Below are 18,986 nucleotides of genomic sequence, written 5' to 3'. Positions count from 1 at the left end.
ATTTCTTTTCTTTTCTGTTTTGGAGAAATTATCTTGAGTATAAAAAGTTTTTAAAAAATGAAAATGTGGTTGTGGGATTTTATCTGATTCTCTGGCCTTACTCTGAGTACCACATTAAGTAAATTTAAAATTATTTTAAAATGTCAAAACTAAAAACACTTCCTATGAAATCAGCACAAATGTAGAATACCCTTGATTTATTGAAAAAGAATCATTTCTTTATTAAAGAAAGCATTAGTATTCTTTGCCACTCAAGATAAATGTTTGAGGCTGTGGCCTTCAGTATCTAAATTCAAGGGGCTTACAAGTATATGTCCATGTGAAATCTAAGCATATTGAAACTTGAAATACAGAGAAATTTACTGTGCTGAAGACAAAATAGAAAATACCATAAAAAATTGCACATAAAGCATCAGCCAGCAATTTATACAGCATCAAACTAAAAACCTCTCACAACCTCAGACTTAGGGTTATTCTGCCAGGGTCCACATAACTCAGGGTATTTTGTAATACTTGATTCCAGCTATCTCGCTTTAATATGTGCTTACAAGAAATATCATAAAATTACACATGTACATATATTATTTCATAATGATTGAATTTCTCCTCTCTTTCTCCCTCTCTCTCTATTCCTTCTCTCTCTCTTTCTCTACAAAGTTATTCATTGAGCATTCTTCATATTTGTAATGTTTTCTGTTACACCCTATTATTTATTGCTTTTTAAATTTGAAAAGCTAAGCTATAACTTGGCTAGGGAAACAAGAAGCAAAGGCATCAATGTCAGGAGAATACTGCAGGATATGGCAAAGACATGATGTGGAACTGAGTGAATCCAATAGAGCTTCTATAATAATAGAGACCTTAAGTGCAGTAGTGTCGTTAATTGGCATAGGCTTTCAGCTTTAGGGTATATTCTGATAACAAATATTGAAGTAGCCAAAGCAGTGATGCATGAACAGCACCTGCAGCTCAGCTGTGGGTTGAAGGGAAACATAAAATAATCTCTTTAGGTTATGTAAAGAGAAATGTCTCATAATAATGCTTGAAGAATATTTACCTACATCTTAAAAGTCAAGGGTATTTTGTTATTATTTATAATTCAAAGCAATATGTCATTTCCAATAATGTTTAACAATAAAAATGATGCTGAAAATTCATCAAGGGTTTTATTTAACATATAAATTTTAGTGATAAATCTTCATCGAGTCTTAAGGAAAACAAGCCAGATTGTACAAACCTGTGATATTAATTGATCATATTTAATGATCACTTTTACTATTATCTCACTTCATCTTCACAATACTGCACCTTAATGTAGTTATTTCATGAACATTTTGCAGGTGAAGGATCTATATACAACTCAAAGGGTTAAATGACCACAAACGTGATTAAGCTAGCATACAAGCCAATTCTCATTGAAATGCAACTGTGGAATTGGTGATTTTTAATTTAATATACATTAAAAACATCTAAATTTTAATTGAAAGCTTTATTAAAGCAATTTTAAGCAATAGATTAACAGGTAATTATGGCTAAAACTTACAAAATAATTCTGAGTTTTAAAGTGATGACATAGTGTACAATTTTCATAGTGAAAAGTGGGAAATAAATTTAAAATATATTTTTTAGGCATGCATCCACCTTTGGGGATACAGTTTTAATTTTCAAATATTAGCTAAAACTGGTATTTAAGCAGTGTGATTTCCTATATCCTAGATAATCTGGGCAGCAGCACAATGAATCACAGTTGGGAAAGGAAATTAACAATCTAAATCCATGCTCTACCCAGAGATTAGGTGTCAATCATCCTTGAGGAGATAGGATCAGAGACAAATAAAATCAAGCACAACAAAAACAGAAAAAAAGATAATTCAGTCATCTATCTGAAGAACACTGTTGAACAAGGAATTGAAAAAAATATATGGAAAATTTAAATCAAAAAGTAGAAGTAGGGCAGGGGTACAAAGCCAGGGGATATTTCAGGAAAACAGATGGTAGCTCTTGCTGATTTTTGAATTGCTAAACCATATCAGACATCACTTCTTACACAGATCCTGACTTCTATTTGGCATGAGATCTGCGTCCTCATCATTTGCAGGCAGAAGTTGATGGAGTATGCTGAAGTACATCTTTTTTGACAAAATGCTTGCATGCAATTATACTGTGAATGGTGGAATTCACAGGTTCAGAAATTTGAAACAAAAACTGTTACAATTTATTACAATCCAGAATTTAATGGATGCATCCCTGCCTCTTGATATCTACTTAAACTTCATTGACCTGAAGAATTCTTTAAGCTACTGTGGGAGTTCAAGCCCTGATTTATGCAAACTCTTGCAGTATGTGGGCTTATATTTTCATTGCCTCCTGGGTCTCCTGAGCACTGGTTTCATCTACCATCATACACTTCATTGACCTGAACATAAATCTCAGCTCCATATCCAATTTCAACAAAAAATAAAAATCACTCAGAGAAAGAATTTGTGCATGTAATAGATTTTACTAGTTTGCCAAAGTAGCTCTAACTTTTTCCCACCTATATTATTCAGAGCAATTCAGCTTTTGCTACCTTCAGCTCAAGAAGAAGGCGTCTGGGCTTCCCTGGTGCCACAGTGGTTGAGAGTCCGCCTGCCGATGCAGGGGACACGGGTTCGTGACCCGGTCCGGGAAGATCCCACATGCCACGGAGCGGCTAGGCCCGTGAGCCATGGCCGCTGAGCCTGCGCGTCCGGAGCCTGTGCTCCGCAACGGGAGAGGCCACAGCAGTCAGAGGCCCACGTACCGCAAAAAAAAAAGAAGAAGAAGAAGAAGAGGTTATCTGTTTAACAGGAAATATCTTCTGAAGAAGACCACTCTGATGGTAGATGCTTATGCTTTCAGGTTTGCTGAGGATAGTCTTGTTGATTCGTAGAAAGTCACGTGTAAGAGCAAGGAAAGATAGAAAGGTAGAGCATGCTAGTGTCCCACTTACATCAAAGGTCAAAGATAACCACCTTTCAGGTTCTAGCACGTTTGTGTCTGGTACATCCAGAAAAGAGCCAGATTGGGATGACTACTAAAATACAATTTATTCTAGGTAAAGTGCTGTTTGGCTTACTTCTGTGTTTAGAATCGAATCACCAGTATTACATCTTGCAGTTTTTAACAGTGTCTCAGACCCTTCCTAGGGACTAATGAACTGCTAGTATATCAATTATAGTATTGTCTTCACAAACCTATTGGGGAGGAAATACGAAGTTATTAAAGGGAGTGCTCTACGTGAAGATGTACAGTGAACTGTAAGTAAATGTAAGAATGGTAATGGATGGACAGTGTTTTTAATAGGAGGAGAAAAACTGGAAGAATTATTGGCTTTTTATTTTATATTATTTAGAAATATTTATTCACCATTGTATATTTTGCAAATAGTAAGGCACTCAATAAATAATTTTATATTTAACTATTACTATTTGAAACAACTGGTGGTGAATGGGTACATAATATAAGGAAATGGCCTTGACCTCTCGTTTCCTAGGTGATGGCAGCACAGCACTGTCATATTGAATAAGAAGTCACCAAAAGCCAATGATAATCTCTTTAATGTTTTAACGGTTCACAATAGATTGTTTAGAATGCTTTACAGTGAAGACAAGTATATTTTGACGTACACATGGATAGTTGGGCTATCCATCATAAAGTTTCAGAATTCTACACATATCAAGACTGCCTCTAGATGAGTTAACATCAGACTGGATTTATTTTGTGCATGTATCCACTGCCATGGGATGATAGAGCTTTTTCAAAGTAGTTCCTATGAGCCTTAAAGTTGTCATGTATAAAACCAATTCTTATTCCCAATATATATATCTGATTTACAAAATTATTGTCCTAGATTTGCAGATTGCAGGGTGAAGTTATAGAAGCTGCTATTGACAGAGTAGATGGACTCCAAGGTATGCACAGGTTTTCACAAGTACTTAACATCAAGTCAGAAAGTGTTAGGTTATCAAGGGTCATGACTACTTCCTCATGCTCTCTTCCACACATAGTTTTTATATTTCATGGCCCAGAATAAAGGTGTTTTTAAAATTTTTGCAGGAAATACTCCTTGAATAACCCCAGTCAGAATTTATTAACCTCTCCTCTACAATTCACTCTTTAGATACCGTGTGTTTATACTGCTCCCATAGTTCTTATCACATTCTTACTGGTATAAATTATTTGACATATTGTCCTCCTGTAACTGAGCAGAACCCTAGGAGGCCTTCTCAGAATAGACCCCCACTCATGTCCTCTGCCTGCCTTTGTCTGTAGAAAAACTTTAGTCAAAGAATAAATTCAATCAGAGAAGTGAGAATGTGCAGAAAGAAAACAGTCAAGAAAGGCAAAATAATACTTTAGCCATTAAACAAAGTCAAGGACCTTTAGTTCTTCCTCAAGGACTATAGATAATATTCTGAGCCATGTCCTTTGAGCTGTTTTGCAGATACTGAAACCCCCATCAGGAGGAAGAAGTTAACTATATACTGCCCACAAGCACTTAGACCCCAGACCGGTTAGAACCAGATTACCTCACCACCAGCCAATCAAAAGAATGTCCATGATCTGGCCACACACCCCACAAATCCCTTCCTTCACCCTGTCTTTATAAACCTTTCCCTGAAAGCCTTTGGGGAATTTGGATCTTTTAAGCACTAGCTGCCCTGGACTCCTTGCTTGGTGCCCTGCAATAAATGCTGCCCTTTCCTTCACCACAACCCGGTGTCAGTAGATTGGTTTTACTGTGCGTGGGCGAGTGGACCCAGGGATTTACTAAGTAATCAACAACCACAAACTGTTACTTTCCAAGTTACAGTAATATTGCTATCTGGTTTCCAACTTTCTCAGTTCTAGTAATATTGCCATCTGGTTTCAAACTGCTTCTAATTTAAAAGAGAAGATTTATTTTTTATATGTACTTCACAACTGAAAATAAAATTAAACAGTTATACTTCTATTGTAAAATGTGAACATACCACGATTTCTACAGAACAATATTATATATTTAGGAGATGCTATTAAACAAAAATGCCAGTGATCTTCAGGGTTCATGATAATACAGACTGCTCTTGCTTTTGGCAATCTTTGGCTTTGGATATAGATAATAGAAATGTTCTAATCCTAGTTGATACTCATTCAATAAATTAAAAAAAAATAGACTTCCAAAAATAATATCACATCCAGGAATTACATAGATTTCTTCATAAACAATAAAAAATGTAGAAAATATTCCAAATATTATGTAATTGACATTTATATAACTTTCAGTAAATGAAAGTGACATCCTGTGATTTCATATGGTGTAAATTAAGAAGGCATGCTTGTAAGTCAACCTTGTCTTTCAGCCAAAGAACATGCTGCAATGTATATGAACTTTGCTGTATGCCTGAAACTAACACGACGTTGTTGATCAGCTGTATTCCAAAATAAAATTAAAGAAAAGGTTAAAAAAAACAAACAAACATGCTGCAGTGTAGGTAATGTCTGTGTAGGTCATGTTTGCTCTGAGTGAGAAGCACTGTTACCAACCCTGCGGGGGTGAGAAAACAACACATTCAAAATCATTTTTAGGCCATGTTAAATTGCCAAGTAGGTAAGTAGAACCATTACAATACATCTAAAAATATTACAGAGATTGAAAGTTTAAAAATGTAATAAAAAGGAGTTTCAATCTGGAAAAATGCAAAGTGATGCATCTATGAAAAGTGGTCATTTGATCAAACAAATCTGGAACATGGTGATTCTGATGGTGATAATGAGTAGCAAACACAAAATTTTGCAATGTTACATGCAATGTTACTTTGGACTGTATATAATACTGCTTTCTTTGAAAAGCTCCATGTGTGTTATTTCTATTTTATCATTAAACTCTAAATACCCTGTGAAATAAATATAAAATGTTAGTATGTTGGATTAAAAGATGTTACCCTTTTAGCCTCTGCCCATAGGACCTGAAGCACCCTAACTTTATCTAGGGTCTACTAGCTTTATCCCCTTTGATCTAAGCTAATGCTTTGTAATAATTTTCATTTTGGAGGATGAATACAAAATGTTCTGTTTATCACAGTATATCTAAAATTTGGAAATGCTGAAGGATAATTTTATAGTGTATGTTAATGAAGAGAACAAGGAGGTAGATATTATTAAAACACAGTAGTTTTTATTATTTCATTTCTTATTGCATTGCTTATAATACTCTTTTGTGCATTACTTTTTAGTCCCTTATAGTATAGTTTTAAATATATTATATGTAGTTAGTTTGATATAGTTATAAATAGACAAATGTCTGTATGTCCTATATCTATTTATCATATAGAGAGAAGTAGAGGGGATGGGAGACAATTATCCCTTTCCAAATGTAATTAGAAGCTTATTTTGTGGTATGACTATAGATTTTAAATATATTGTTGATGAAGGAAAAGAATATGAAGGATATTAAAAAAACCTATAATGAAATGTTTAGTGATAAAGAATGAAGCTTCTTGTTGTCTTTACTTATTTTCCCTTCACCTTGAATTTCTAATTTTTCTTTCCATTGTACTTTTTTTGTAACATTCTTCAAAGGCCTTTTTTTAGAATAAAACTGTATGTGAATATAGTGAAAAACAGTAATAGGTAGGTTAAAAATATATAATCATATGCTAATGCATGTGTATATAAATGACGTATATAGAAGTTCCTTAGGAATAAGGACAGTATCTGATTTTCTGTCTACCTTATGCTCAATGCATAGCACAAGATAGATGACCAATAAATGTTACTTCATAAATGACTGTATGAATGAATAAATGAATGACATATATATATATATCTTTCCGTATTCTTCTTTTCCTTACTATTTTTTCAAAGTTACTAAATTTCTCACCCTTCTTAGAAAAACAAATTTCTGCTCAATCAATTTCTGATGTCAATTTATAAATAGTGGTTCTTTAGTTCTTATGGGTCATCTATTCTATTGCATTAATATATTTGACTATTCTTACATTAATAATATACTAACTTAATAATCACAGTTTTATATCTGATAGGTGAGGAAATGCCTCAGCAATATCCTTGTAATGTTTTTCTGAATTATTTTTAAGTAGATGTGAAAAAATGTATGTGAAAATTGATTTTAATAAAAACTGCATTAAAATTATAAATGCATTTAATAAAATTTCTCATCTTTAGAATATTCAGTGATGAAATTCAAGACATAACTGTCTCTCCATTTTTCTGTATCATTTATCTGTTTTTAATAAATACAACACCAGATTCTGTATTATGTTTATTGCTAGAACTTTAATTTCCTACCAAATTATCTTATGTGTTTCTAATTCATTGGACAATTATTGATAATGGCTATCCATAGATACTTATGTATCTCAAATCCATATATTTGCTGATTAAAAAAATTACAAGTTTGGTGATTCAAATTTACTAATTGGACAAAAGTAACAACTATAACCTTGATCATTTAAAATTTCTTTTCAAATTATTGGCTTAAAAATTTCTTTTTTATGTATATTCCAACCATCAACATTTCCGAGGCAGTGTAAAATGACTATATAATGATTCAGTTTAGCATCCTATTTTGTTTCTGAGTTTATTAATAATTTAATATTAATTATAATGTTATATGTTAAACATGAATTCTGACATAGAGGCTGCCAAGTTTTACAATGATTTTTATTTTTAGTGTTACATTTTAGTATAATTCTATTTCTGCATTATTTTAGCTTTTGTCAAAGCAGTTTTCTTCATAGTGAGTGTTCACATAAGTTTTTCTATGGTTTAAAAAATCACCATTAATCAAGTTTGTTTCAAGTAGTAGTTATATAAAAATTCAATTAATATCCTATTTAGTATTTTCTAGTCACAGTGACCTTCCTCAGTTCCACAAAATTATTGAAAGCATAAAGATGTGCCCTACTTCATGACTTCAAATTTTTGCATGTGCTGTTCTCTGTTCCTGGTGGGTTTCTTCCAACTTTCACCTTGCTCACACTTTTCCATTTGATGGCTCCTCCTCATCCTTAAGGACACACATTAATGTCGCTCTTCAAGAAAGGACTTCTACTTTGCTTGCTTCATTGTTATTTTTCACAACACACAGCTTGGTTATTTATAAAATAATATATAGTATATGTCATAATATTAAAATATGCATATTAAGTTTATTGCTAAATTTATTATTTTCTGCATGTGTTCAATTTCACTGAGATGAAAGTCTAAGTTTGACTGTTACCATGTTTGCACACAGAAGGTAATAAAGGGTGAGTAAATAGCCAAATCAGTCACAGTTACTTTGTATTGTTACTTTAAAATGACAAGATATTTTTGCAGTTGGTGTCAAAACTTATTTCAATGGGAAATTTAACAAACATGAATGAAACACAGGTGTAAAATAAACAGTGCATCTAAATGTTCATAGACTGAGATGAAAACTAAAGAAAAAGATCTTAGCAAAAGTAAACCCTTGCAAATTCCTCTGCTAAAAAATAGAGTGAACACAATGATTGATAAGTAATAAATTTTATCTGGACAGAAACTGAGAGAGCATCCTAAATTGATAACACTACTTCCTGCATTTGTTTGCCTGGTATCATACAATTGAATCTCAAATTACTCTAATACCTCCACTACAAGTTATTACATTGTGTTGTGTGATAAGAGAGGGCTTTCTTTTCAGGGAATATGGCAAACAAAAGTAGAAAACACATTTGCTAAAGGGACTTGGAAATGAAGGATAACATATACAATATCATTTTAAATTAATAGCTGAACTTGCAAAATCATAAATGAAATCACAAGGCACCAAAACAAAATTTTTAAAATGGAAATGTGGTGTGCTTTTGCAGTTTGTCATACTGGATACCAGTGAGGACAGGGTTTTAACTGACATGCAGGGAAATAATGCCAGGTAGAATGTTGGACTTCTGAACCCAGCATGAGGATGGAATTCTCAAAACAATAAACCATCAGTAAAAGTACGGACTAGAAAAATCAATCTCTATCAAAAGTTAAAAATAGATAACTTGTCTGCTAGGGCTAGACAACTGGGGAAATCAGCCAGGTATTCTCCATTGATAATTACTAATCCGTGGCTTGCCTACAGATGGAATAGGGAATGCAAATTTTCTCTATTTGGGGGCTAGTAAATGTTAAGCCACTCAGTTATTATTTTTTTAATAAATCTTTAGTGGATATAATTGCTTCACAGTACTGTGTTAGTTTCTGTTGTGAAACTAACAAAGTGAAACAGTGAAACAAAGTGAAACAGCCATATGCATACATATATCCCCATATCCCCTCCCTCTTGAGTCTCTCTCCCACACTCCTTAACCCACCCTTCTAGGTGTCACAAAGCACAGAGCTGATCTCCCTGTGCTATGCTGCTGCTTGCCACTAATTATTTTAAACTTGGTCGTGTATATATGTCCATGCTACTCTCACTTTGCCTCAGCTTCCCCCTCCCATCCCATGCTCTCAAGTCTATTCTCTATGTCTGCATCTATATTCCCGCCCTGCTACGAGGTTCATCAGTACCATTTTTTTTTTTTTAGAGTCCGTATATATGTGTTAGCATACGGTATTTGTTTTTCTCATTCTGTCTTACTTCACTCTGTATGACAGATTCTAGGTCCATCCACCTCACTACAAATAACTCAATTTCGTTTCTTTTTATGGCTGAGTAATATTCCATTGTATATATGTGCCACATCTTCTTTATCCATTCCTCTGTCCATGGACATTTAGGTTGCTTCCATGTCCAGGCTACTATAAATAGTGCCACAAAGAATATTGTGGTACATGTCTCTTTTTGAATTATGGTTTTCTCAGGGTATATGCCCAGTACTGGGATTGCTGGGTCATATGGTAGTTCTATTTTTAGCTTTTTAAGGAACCTCCATACTGTTCTCCATAGTGGCTGTATCAATCTACATTCCCACCAAGAGTGCAAGAGGGTTCCCTTTTCTCCACACCCCCTCCAGCATTTACTGTTTGTAGATTTTTGGATGATGGCCATTCTGACCCGTGTGAGGTGATACCTCATTTTAGTTTTGATTTGATTTCTCTAATGATTAGTGATGTTGAGCATCCTTGCATGTGTTTTTGGCAATCTGTATATCTTCTTTGGAGAAATGTTTATTTAGGTCTTCTGCCCATTTTTGGATTCTGTTGTTTGTTTCTTTGATATTGAGCTGCATGAGCTGCTTGTAAATTTTAGAGATTAATCCTTTGTCAGTTGCTTCATTTGCAAATATTTTCTCCCATTCTGAGGGTTATCTTTTTGTCTTGTCTATGGTAACCTTTGCTGTGCAAAAGCTTTGAAGTTTCATTAGGTCTCATTTGTTTATTTTTGTTTTTATTTCCATTTCTCTAGGAAGTGGGTCAAAAAGGATCTTGCTGTGATTGACGTCATAGAGTGTTCTGCCTATGTTTTCCTCTAAGAGTTTGATAGTGTCTGGCCTTATATTTAGGTCTTTAATACATTTTGAGTTTATTTTTGTGTATGGTGTTAGGAAGTGTTCTAATTTCATTCTTTTACATGTAGCTGTCCAGTTTTCCCAGCACCATTTATTGGAGAGGCTGTCTTTCTCCATTGTATATTCTTGCCACCTTTATCAAAGATAAGGTGACCATACGTGCATAGGTTTATCTCTGGGCTTTCTATCCTGTTCCATTGATCTATCTTTCTGTTTTTGTGCCAGCACCATACTGCCTTGATTACTGTAGCTTAGTAGTATAGTCTGAAGTCAGGGATCCTGATTCCTCCAGCTCCATTTTTCTTTCTCAAGACTGCATGGGCTATTTGGGGTCTTTTGCGGTTCCATCCAAATTGTGAAATACTTTGTACTACTTCTGTGAAAAATGCCATTGATAGTTTCATAGGGATTGCATTGAATGTGTAGATTGCTTTGGATAGTATAGTCATTTTGACGGTATAGTCATTTTGACAGTATTGAGTCTTCCAATCCAAGAACATGGTATATCTTTCCATCTGTTTGTATCATTTTTAATTTCTTTCATCAGTGTCTTATAGTTTTCTGCATACAGGTCTTTGTCTCCTTAGGTAGGTTTATTACTGGGTATTTTACTCTTTTTGCTGCAGTGGTAAATAGGAGTGTTTCCTTAATTTCTCTTTCAGATTTTTCATCATTAGTGTATAGGAATGGAAGAGATTTATGTGCATTAAGTTTGTATCCTGCTACTTTACCAAATTCATTGATTAGCTCCAATAGTTTTCTGGTAGCGTCTTTTGGATTCTCTACGTATACTATCATGTCATCTGCAAACAGTGACAGCTTTACTTCTTCTTTTCTCATTTGAATTCCTTTTTCTTCTCTGATTGGTGTGGCTAAAAGTTCCAAAACTATGTTGAATAATAGTGGTGAGAGTGGGCAACCTTGTCTTGTTTCTGATCTTAGTGGAAATGGTTTCAGTTTTTCACCATTGAGAATGATGTTGGCTGTGGGTTTGTCATATATGGCCTTTATTATGTTGAGGTAAGTTCCCTCTATGGTTACTTTCTGGAGAGTTTTTATGATAAATCAGTGTTGAATTCTGTCAAAAGCTTTTTCTTCATCTATTGAGATTATTATATGGTTTCTATCTTTGAATGTGTTAATATGGTGTATCACATTGATTGATTTGTGTATATTGAAGAATCTTTGCATTCCTGTGATAAACCCCACTTGATCATGGTATATGATCCTTTTAATGTGCTGTTGCATTCTGTTAGCTAATATTTTGTAGAGAATTTTTGCATCTATGTGCTTCAGTGCTTTTGGCCTGTAGTTTTCTTTCTTTGTCTGGTTTTGGTATCAGGCTGATGGTGGCCTCGTAGAATGATGTGGGAAGTGTTCCTCCCTCTGCTATATTTTGGAAAAGTTTGGGAAGGATAGGTGTTAGCTCTTCTCTAAATGTTTGATAGAATTTGCCTGTGAAGCCATCTGGTCCTGGGCTTTTATTTGTTGAAAGATTTTTAGTCACAGTTTCAATTTCAGTGTCTGTGATTGTTCTGTTTATATTTTCTATTTCTTCCTGGTTCAGTCTCAGAAAGTTGTGCTTTTCTAAGAATTTGTCCATTTCTTCCTGCTTGTTAATTTTATTTGCGTATAGTTGCTTGTAGTAATCTCTCATGATCCTTTGTTTTTCTGCAGTGTCAGTTGTTACTTCTCCTTTTTCATTTCTAATTCTATTGACTTGAATCTACTCCCTGTTTTTTTTGATGAGTCTGGCTAGTGGTTTATCAATTTTGTTTACCTTCTCAAAGAACCAGCTTTTAGTTTTATTGATCTTTGCTATTGTTTCCTTCATTTCTGTTTCATATTTTTGTGATCTGATCTTTATAATTTCTTTACTTCTGCTAATTTTGGGGTTTTTTTGTTCTTCTTTCTCTAATTGCTTTAAGTGTAAGTTTAGGTTGTTTATATGAGATTTTTCTTATTTCTTGAGGTACGATTGTATTGCTATAAACTTCCCTCTTAGAAATGCTTTTAGTGCATCCCATAAGTTTTGTGTCGTCCAGTTTTCATTGTCATTTGTTTCTAGGTATATTTTGATTTCCTCTTTGATTTCTTAAGTGATCTCTTCTTTATTTAGTAGTGTATTGTTTAGCCTCCGTGTGTTTTTATTTTTTACAGTTGTTTGCCTGTAATTGTTATCTAGTCTCCTAGTGTTGTGATCCGAAAAGATACTTGATGTGATTTCAATTTTCTTAAACTTACCAAGACTTTATTTGTGACTGAAGATATGATCTATCCTGGATAATGTTCCATGAACACTTGAGAAGAAAGTCTATTCTGTTGTTTTGGATGGAATGTTCTATAAATATCAATTAAGTCCATCTTGTTTAATGTGTCATTTAAATCTTGTGTTTCCTTATTTATTTTCATTTTGGATGATCTGTCCATTGGTGAAAGTGGGATGTTAAAGCCGCCTACCATGATTGTGTTACTGTCAATTTTAACTTTTATGGCTGTTAGCATTTTTTTTTTTTTTTGCGGTACACGAGCCTCTCACTGTTTGTGGCCTCTCCCGTTGCGGAGCACAGGCTCTGGACGCGCAGGCTCAGCAGCCATGGCTCACGGGCCCAGCCGCTCCGTGGCATGTGGGATCTTCCCAGACCGGGGCACGAATCCATGTCCCCTGCATCGGCAGGTGGACTCTCAACCACTGCGCCACCAGGGAAGCCCAGGCTGTTAGCATTTGCCTTATGTATTGACGTACTCCTATATTGGGTGCATAAATATTTACCATTGTTATATCTTCTTTTGGGATTGATTCCTTGATCATTATGTAGTGTCCCTCCTTATCTCTTGCAATAGTCTTTATTTTAAAGTCTACTTTGTCTGATATGTGAATTGCTACTACAGTTTTCTTTTGATTTCCATTTGCATGGGGTACATTTTTCCAACCCCTCACTTTCAGTCTGTATGTGTCCCTACGTCTGAACTTGGTCTCCTGTAGACAGCATATACATGGGACTTATTTTTGTATCCATTCAGCCAGTCTATATCTTTTGGTTGGAGCATTTAATCCATTTACATTTAAGGTAATTATCAATATGTATGTTCCTATTACCATTTTCTTAATTGTTTTGGGTGTGTTTTTGTAGGTCTTTTCCTTCTCTTGTGTTTCCTGTGTAAAGAAGTTCCTTTAGCATTTGTTGTAAAGCTGGTTTGGTGGTGCTGAATCCCCTTAACTTTTGCTTCTCTGTAAATATTTTATTATCTTTGTAGAATCTCAATGAGATTCTTGCTTGGTAAAATAATCTTGGTTGTAGATTGTTCCCTGTGATCACTTTCATTATGTCCTGGCACTGCCTTCTGCCTTGCAAAGTTTCTGCTGAAAGATCAGCTGTTAACCTCATGGGGATTCCCTTGTATGTTATTTTTTGCTTTTCCCTTGCTGCTTTTAATATTTTTTTTTTGTATTTAATTTTTGATAGTTTGATTTATATGTGTCTTGGTGTGTTTCTCCTTGGATTTATCTTGTATGGGGCTCTCTGCGCTTTCTGGACTTGATTGACTATTTCCTTTCCCATATTAGGGAAGTTTTCCACTATAATCTCTTCAAATATTTTCTCAGACCCTTTCTTTTTCTCTTCTTATTCTGGGTCCCCTATAATTCGAATGTTGGTGCATTTAATGTTGTCTCAGTAATATCTGAGACTGTCTTCAATTCTTTTCATTCTTTATTCTGCTCTGCAGTAGTTATTCCACTATTTTATCTTCTCGGTCATTTATCCGTTTTTCTGCCTCAGTTATTCTACCATTGATTCTTTCTAGAGAATTTTTAATTTCATTTATTGCATTATTCATCATTGTTTTTTTGCTCTTTAGTTGTTCTTGGTTTGTTAAACGTTTCTTGTATTTCTCCATTAGATTTCCAAGATTTTGGACCATCTTTACTATCATTACTCTGAATTCTTTTTCAGGTAGACTGCCTGTTTCCTCTTCATTTGTTTGGTCTGGTGGTTTTTAACCTTGCTCCTTCATCTGCTGTGTATTTCTCTGTCTTCTCATTTTTCTTAACTTACTGTGTTTGGGGTCTCCTTTTCACAGGCTGCACATTCGTAATTCCTGTTGTTTTTGGTGTCTGCCCCAGTGGTTAGGTTTGTTTCTGTGGGTTGTGTAGGCTTCCAGGTGGAGGGGACTGGTGCTTGTGTTCTGGTGGGTGGGGCTGGATGTTGTCTTTCTGGTGGGCAGGACCTTGTCCAGTGCTGTGTTTTGGGGTGTCTGTTTACTTAGTATGATTTTAGGCAGCCTCTCTGCTACTGGGTGGGGTTGTGTTCCTGTCTTGCTAGTTGTTTGGCATGGGGCGTCCAGCAGTGGAGCTTGCTGATCGTTGGGTGGTGTTGGGTATTAGCATTGAGACACAGATCTATGGGAGAGCTCTCGCTGATTGATATTACGTGGGGCTAGGAGGTCTCGGTGGTCCAATGTCCTGAACTTGGCTCTCCCACCTCAGAGGCTCAGTCCTGACAACCAGGCGGTACACCAAGACCCTTTCAGCCACACAGGTGCTGGTCTTGGAGAGTCTCCTAGTGGAGGAGGTTGCTGCTCTCGCTCACCCTGGGTACATAGACACTGGCAGCGGCCATTCCTAGGAACTGATTCTACTGCGAGGAATTCGACACTGGCAGGCACCTGTGTAGTTTCTTTTACTGAGCATCATGATTTTGGGAGTAATCGTGTTGTTGTGTCTATCAGTAGTTTATTCTTTTAATTATTATGTAATATTCCATCATAAGAACATAGCATATCTGGTGATGGTGGAATAATTAGTACCAGGATTGTAATCTTTATAGAACGATATAAAACTTTATTGGCATTGGGCAGGCAGCACAGAGGTATGATATTTAGGTCAAAGTAGACACACAAGCCCTGTGTTTTCCTTGAGTTTGAGGCCATCCTACTAGTGTGCTTTCCAGATAATGGAAGAAAAGCGTGACTAAAGAGGTAGAAAAATGAATTCCATTTTGTTGAAGCAATGAATATCTTCAGGGTGGATTACCATGGAGGAGTGATTTCAGAAGTTTGTGTGGAGTTTCTCAGCATATTGGTTTCAGAGGGCTACACTGCATATGCATAAAATGAAACTTTGGAAGGTCTCTACAGGCAGCTGCTGCAGGGCTGAGAAGTGAATAGAGATACTGAAGTTCAACAGGGCCTGGAAATATTGGCTTTCTGGCTCAACCATGGTGGGCAAACATCACTGACATTTGTGCATTCAAAGAGACCTCAAAGGGGTTATGTGTTAAGAATAAGTAATACTAAATAAGAGGTTACATTCTAGAACTAAAAATAAGGCCAAAATTGGCACTTTTTTAACAATAGGTAAAATTTGACAAAATAAGAGGACATATCAACAATTTAACTGCCTAATAGAACAAAATGCACGATTCTTTAAAAAATAGAAAATTTTAACATTGAATGGAAAAATAGCATTGACATTATTAAACTGTATCATCCACAGAGCCCAGTTTAAAATAAATAAGACAGATTTCTGAAAAAAACAGAAATATATGATCTATAAACAAGAGAAAAGAACAGTAGTTAGAAACAGGTCACAAGATACCTCAAATTTTGGAATCATCTGATAAGGGTTTTGAGAAATCTTTTAAAAATATGTCCAAGGACTTGAGTGAGAATTTAGGCATAATAAATGAAGAGATGGAAAATCTCTGAAAAGAAATTGAAACTACCAGAACGAAGCAAATATGTCAATTCTATCTCAATTAAATTTTTTTTAGAAAGAAGCAAATGAAAATTTTAAGACTTAAAATTTTAACAGCTGAATATAAAATTCACTGGATGGGTTTGAAACAGATATCAAACTGCAAAAGAATCAGTGAATTTGGAGATAGAATAATAGAAGTTTTACAAACCAGTAACAAAGAGAAATAAGGAGATTAAAAAAAAAAAAACCCTGAGAGCCTCATTGATGTATAGAGCCCACCAAGAGGTCTTACATAGTTATGTAGTTGCAATTACATAGAGAGTAAATACAACTAATAGAAAAATATATTTGAAGACATTAATTTCAAAATTTTCCAAATTTCATAAGAGAGTAAAAAGGCAACCTCACATCCAAGCTTAGGAACATCTAAGGAACATCTAAATCTAAACACTCACACACCTGGGCAACTCATAGAGTCAAGAATGTAATATTTAAATTAAGGAAATATAGGGCTTCCCTGGTGGCGCAGTGGTTGAGGATCCGCCTGCCGATGCAGGGGACACGGGTTCGTGCCCCGGTCCGGGAATATCCCACATGCCACGGAGCGGCTGGGCCCGTGAGCCATGGCCGCTGAGCCTGCGCGTCCGGAGCCTGTGCTCCGCAACGGGAGAGGCCACAACAGTGAGAGGCCCACGTACCAAAAAAAAAAAAAAATAACCAGCAGCAGTTGGGAGGGAGGGAAAACATGTTTTGTACCATAGGACAATGATATAAATGACAGCTACTTCCCACTGGAAATGATGGAAAAACCTCTTTACAATTCTGAATAAAGAAAAAAATGTCTATCAACACATAATTCTATATTTGCCAATTATTTCTTTAAAAATGAGAGGATATAAACATACATTAGATAAAGGAAAGCTAAGAAAACATGTTGCCAGCAGACCTGAACTATAAGAAATGCTACAGGAAGTTCTTCATGGAAAACACCAGATGGAAGCTGAGATCTACAGGAGGAATGAACAGTGTAATAGAAATGGTAAATATATGGGTTAGTCTAAAACACTATTTTTTTTGATTCTCTCCTAATTTCCTTCAAGAGAACTCTGTAAGCAAAAATAATAATGTTGTGTTATGTGGCTTACAACTATGTAGGAGTAAAATATAATAGCAATATTACAATACTAACAATACTTAAATACTACAAGGTATGGGAAGTTAAGAGAATTATACTGTTGTAAACCATAACATTTTATATGAAGTGGACCAATATACATGTAAGTAGATTATGATAACATAATGGCACATATTATAACTACCAGAATAGTGTCAACATGTGATAGAGAAAACAAAATAGAATATTAAATACATTTGGTGAATCTCCCAAAAATGACTGAAAAGGAAAAATTGAGAAGCAAAGTAAAACAGAAAAGGGACAGTAAGAAAATAAGTGGCTTGAGAGTTTAGTTAAACCCAATCATTTTAATAAATACACTATTTTTGATTAAGGTATAAAATATTGGAATATCTTCATACTTCTTATTTTCACACATATGTAACCTATATTCTATTTAATAATACTAAAGATAAAAAAGTGAGTACATTTGGTAATATTGCAGAGAAAAGCAAAGACAATAAAAATATAGTTGATATAATAATTAAATTTATAAAATACAAATGAAATTAAAATTATGAAAATTACATTTGGAATAAATTAAAACTACATATGATAAACATTGTGAATTATGAAAATTAAATCCTTCCTGGAAATTAATAATATTTCTTAAGAGCAAATGATTAAATACTAGCAATCTCTAGAACAATACTATATAATTTTAGGGAAGTTGGGCTATGGCATTGTACTTGAACAAAGTTAGAGATAATTTGAAATGCTGTATTTTGTTATAGTCCTTCAGCGAATATTTAATCAACATCTTCAACCAATCAGAAATTTAGGTAATTCGAAGAATGTTTTAGTTCCTGCAAGTGCTGGCCTATTTCTGGTTAAATCTTTTCTGAGGTTTTGGCTCATCTAGATCCCCCCACAAATAGCCTACAATGTTCACCAGGCTCCCTAATTCATAAAAATACTAAACTCTAACATCAACCATTAGCCCTGAGATTCTGTTCAGCTTTGCTCAGCTTTACCGGTTCTTTAAGACTGCTTTCAGTATGATGCCAATATCAGGCTCACCTCTATGACCTTGCCTTGTTTTCTTGATTTTACCACCATAAATCATAATTGGCTTGGCAGCACGCTAAAGCTTTCTATCATATTTTTAACTTGTCTCCAATTTAAGAAACAGAACCTAAACTGATTTTGTTTGGAAAAAGAAAAAAATATACAAGAGAATTCAATTCAATTTTAATTTGTGAGCAAGAGGAAAGAGGTTTTGTTTGTAAACATTAAAATCCAATTGTTTCATTTCACCGATAACTATAGAACTTCAAAATTTTAAAATGATTTTAAAATTTAAAATAATTTTATACGATGGAAGAAATCTTAGACAGATTCATTGTGGGTTAAAAATACTATTGGTTTCAAGCAAAGATTGCATTTTATGTATTTAAAAAGATGTATGAGTTTCTACTATGTTTAAAAATCAGAGATGTTATACAGAGTGAAGTAAGTCAGAAAGAGAAAAACAAATACCATATGCTAACATATATATATGGAATCCAAAAAAAAAAAGTTCTGAAGAACCTAGGGGCAGGACAGGAATAAAGATGCAGACACAGAGAATGGACTTGAGGACATGGGGACGGGGAAGGGTAAGCTATGACGAAGTGAGAGAGTG

This window comes from Lagenorhynchus albirostris, chromosome 3 (assembly GCF_949774975.1).
Source record: "Lagenorhynchus albirostris chromosome 3, mLagAlb1.1, whole genome shotgun sequence".
Taxonomy (NCBI): domain Eukaryota; kingdom Metazoa; phylum Chordata; class Mammalia; order Artiodactyla; family Delphinidae; genus Lagenorhynchus; species Lagenorhynchus albirostris.
This window is presented reverse-complemented; position numbering follows the sequence as displayed.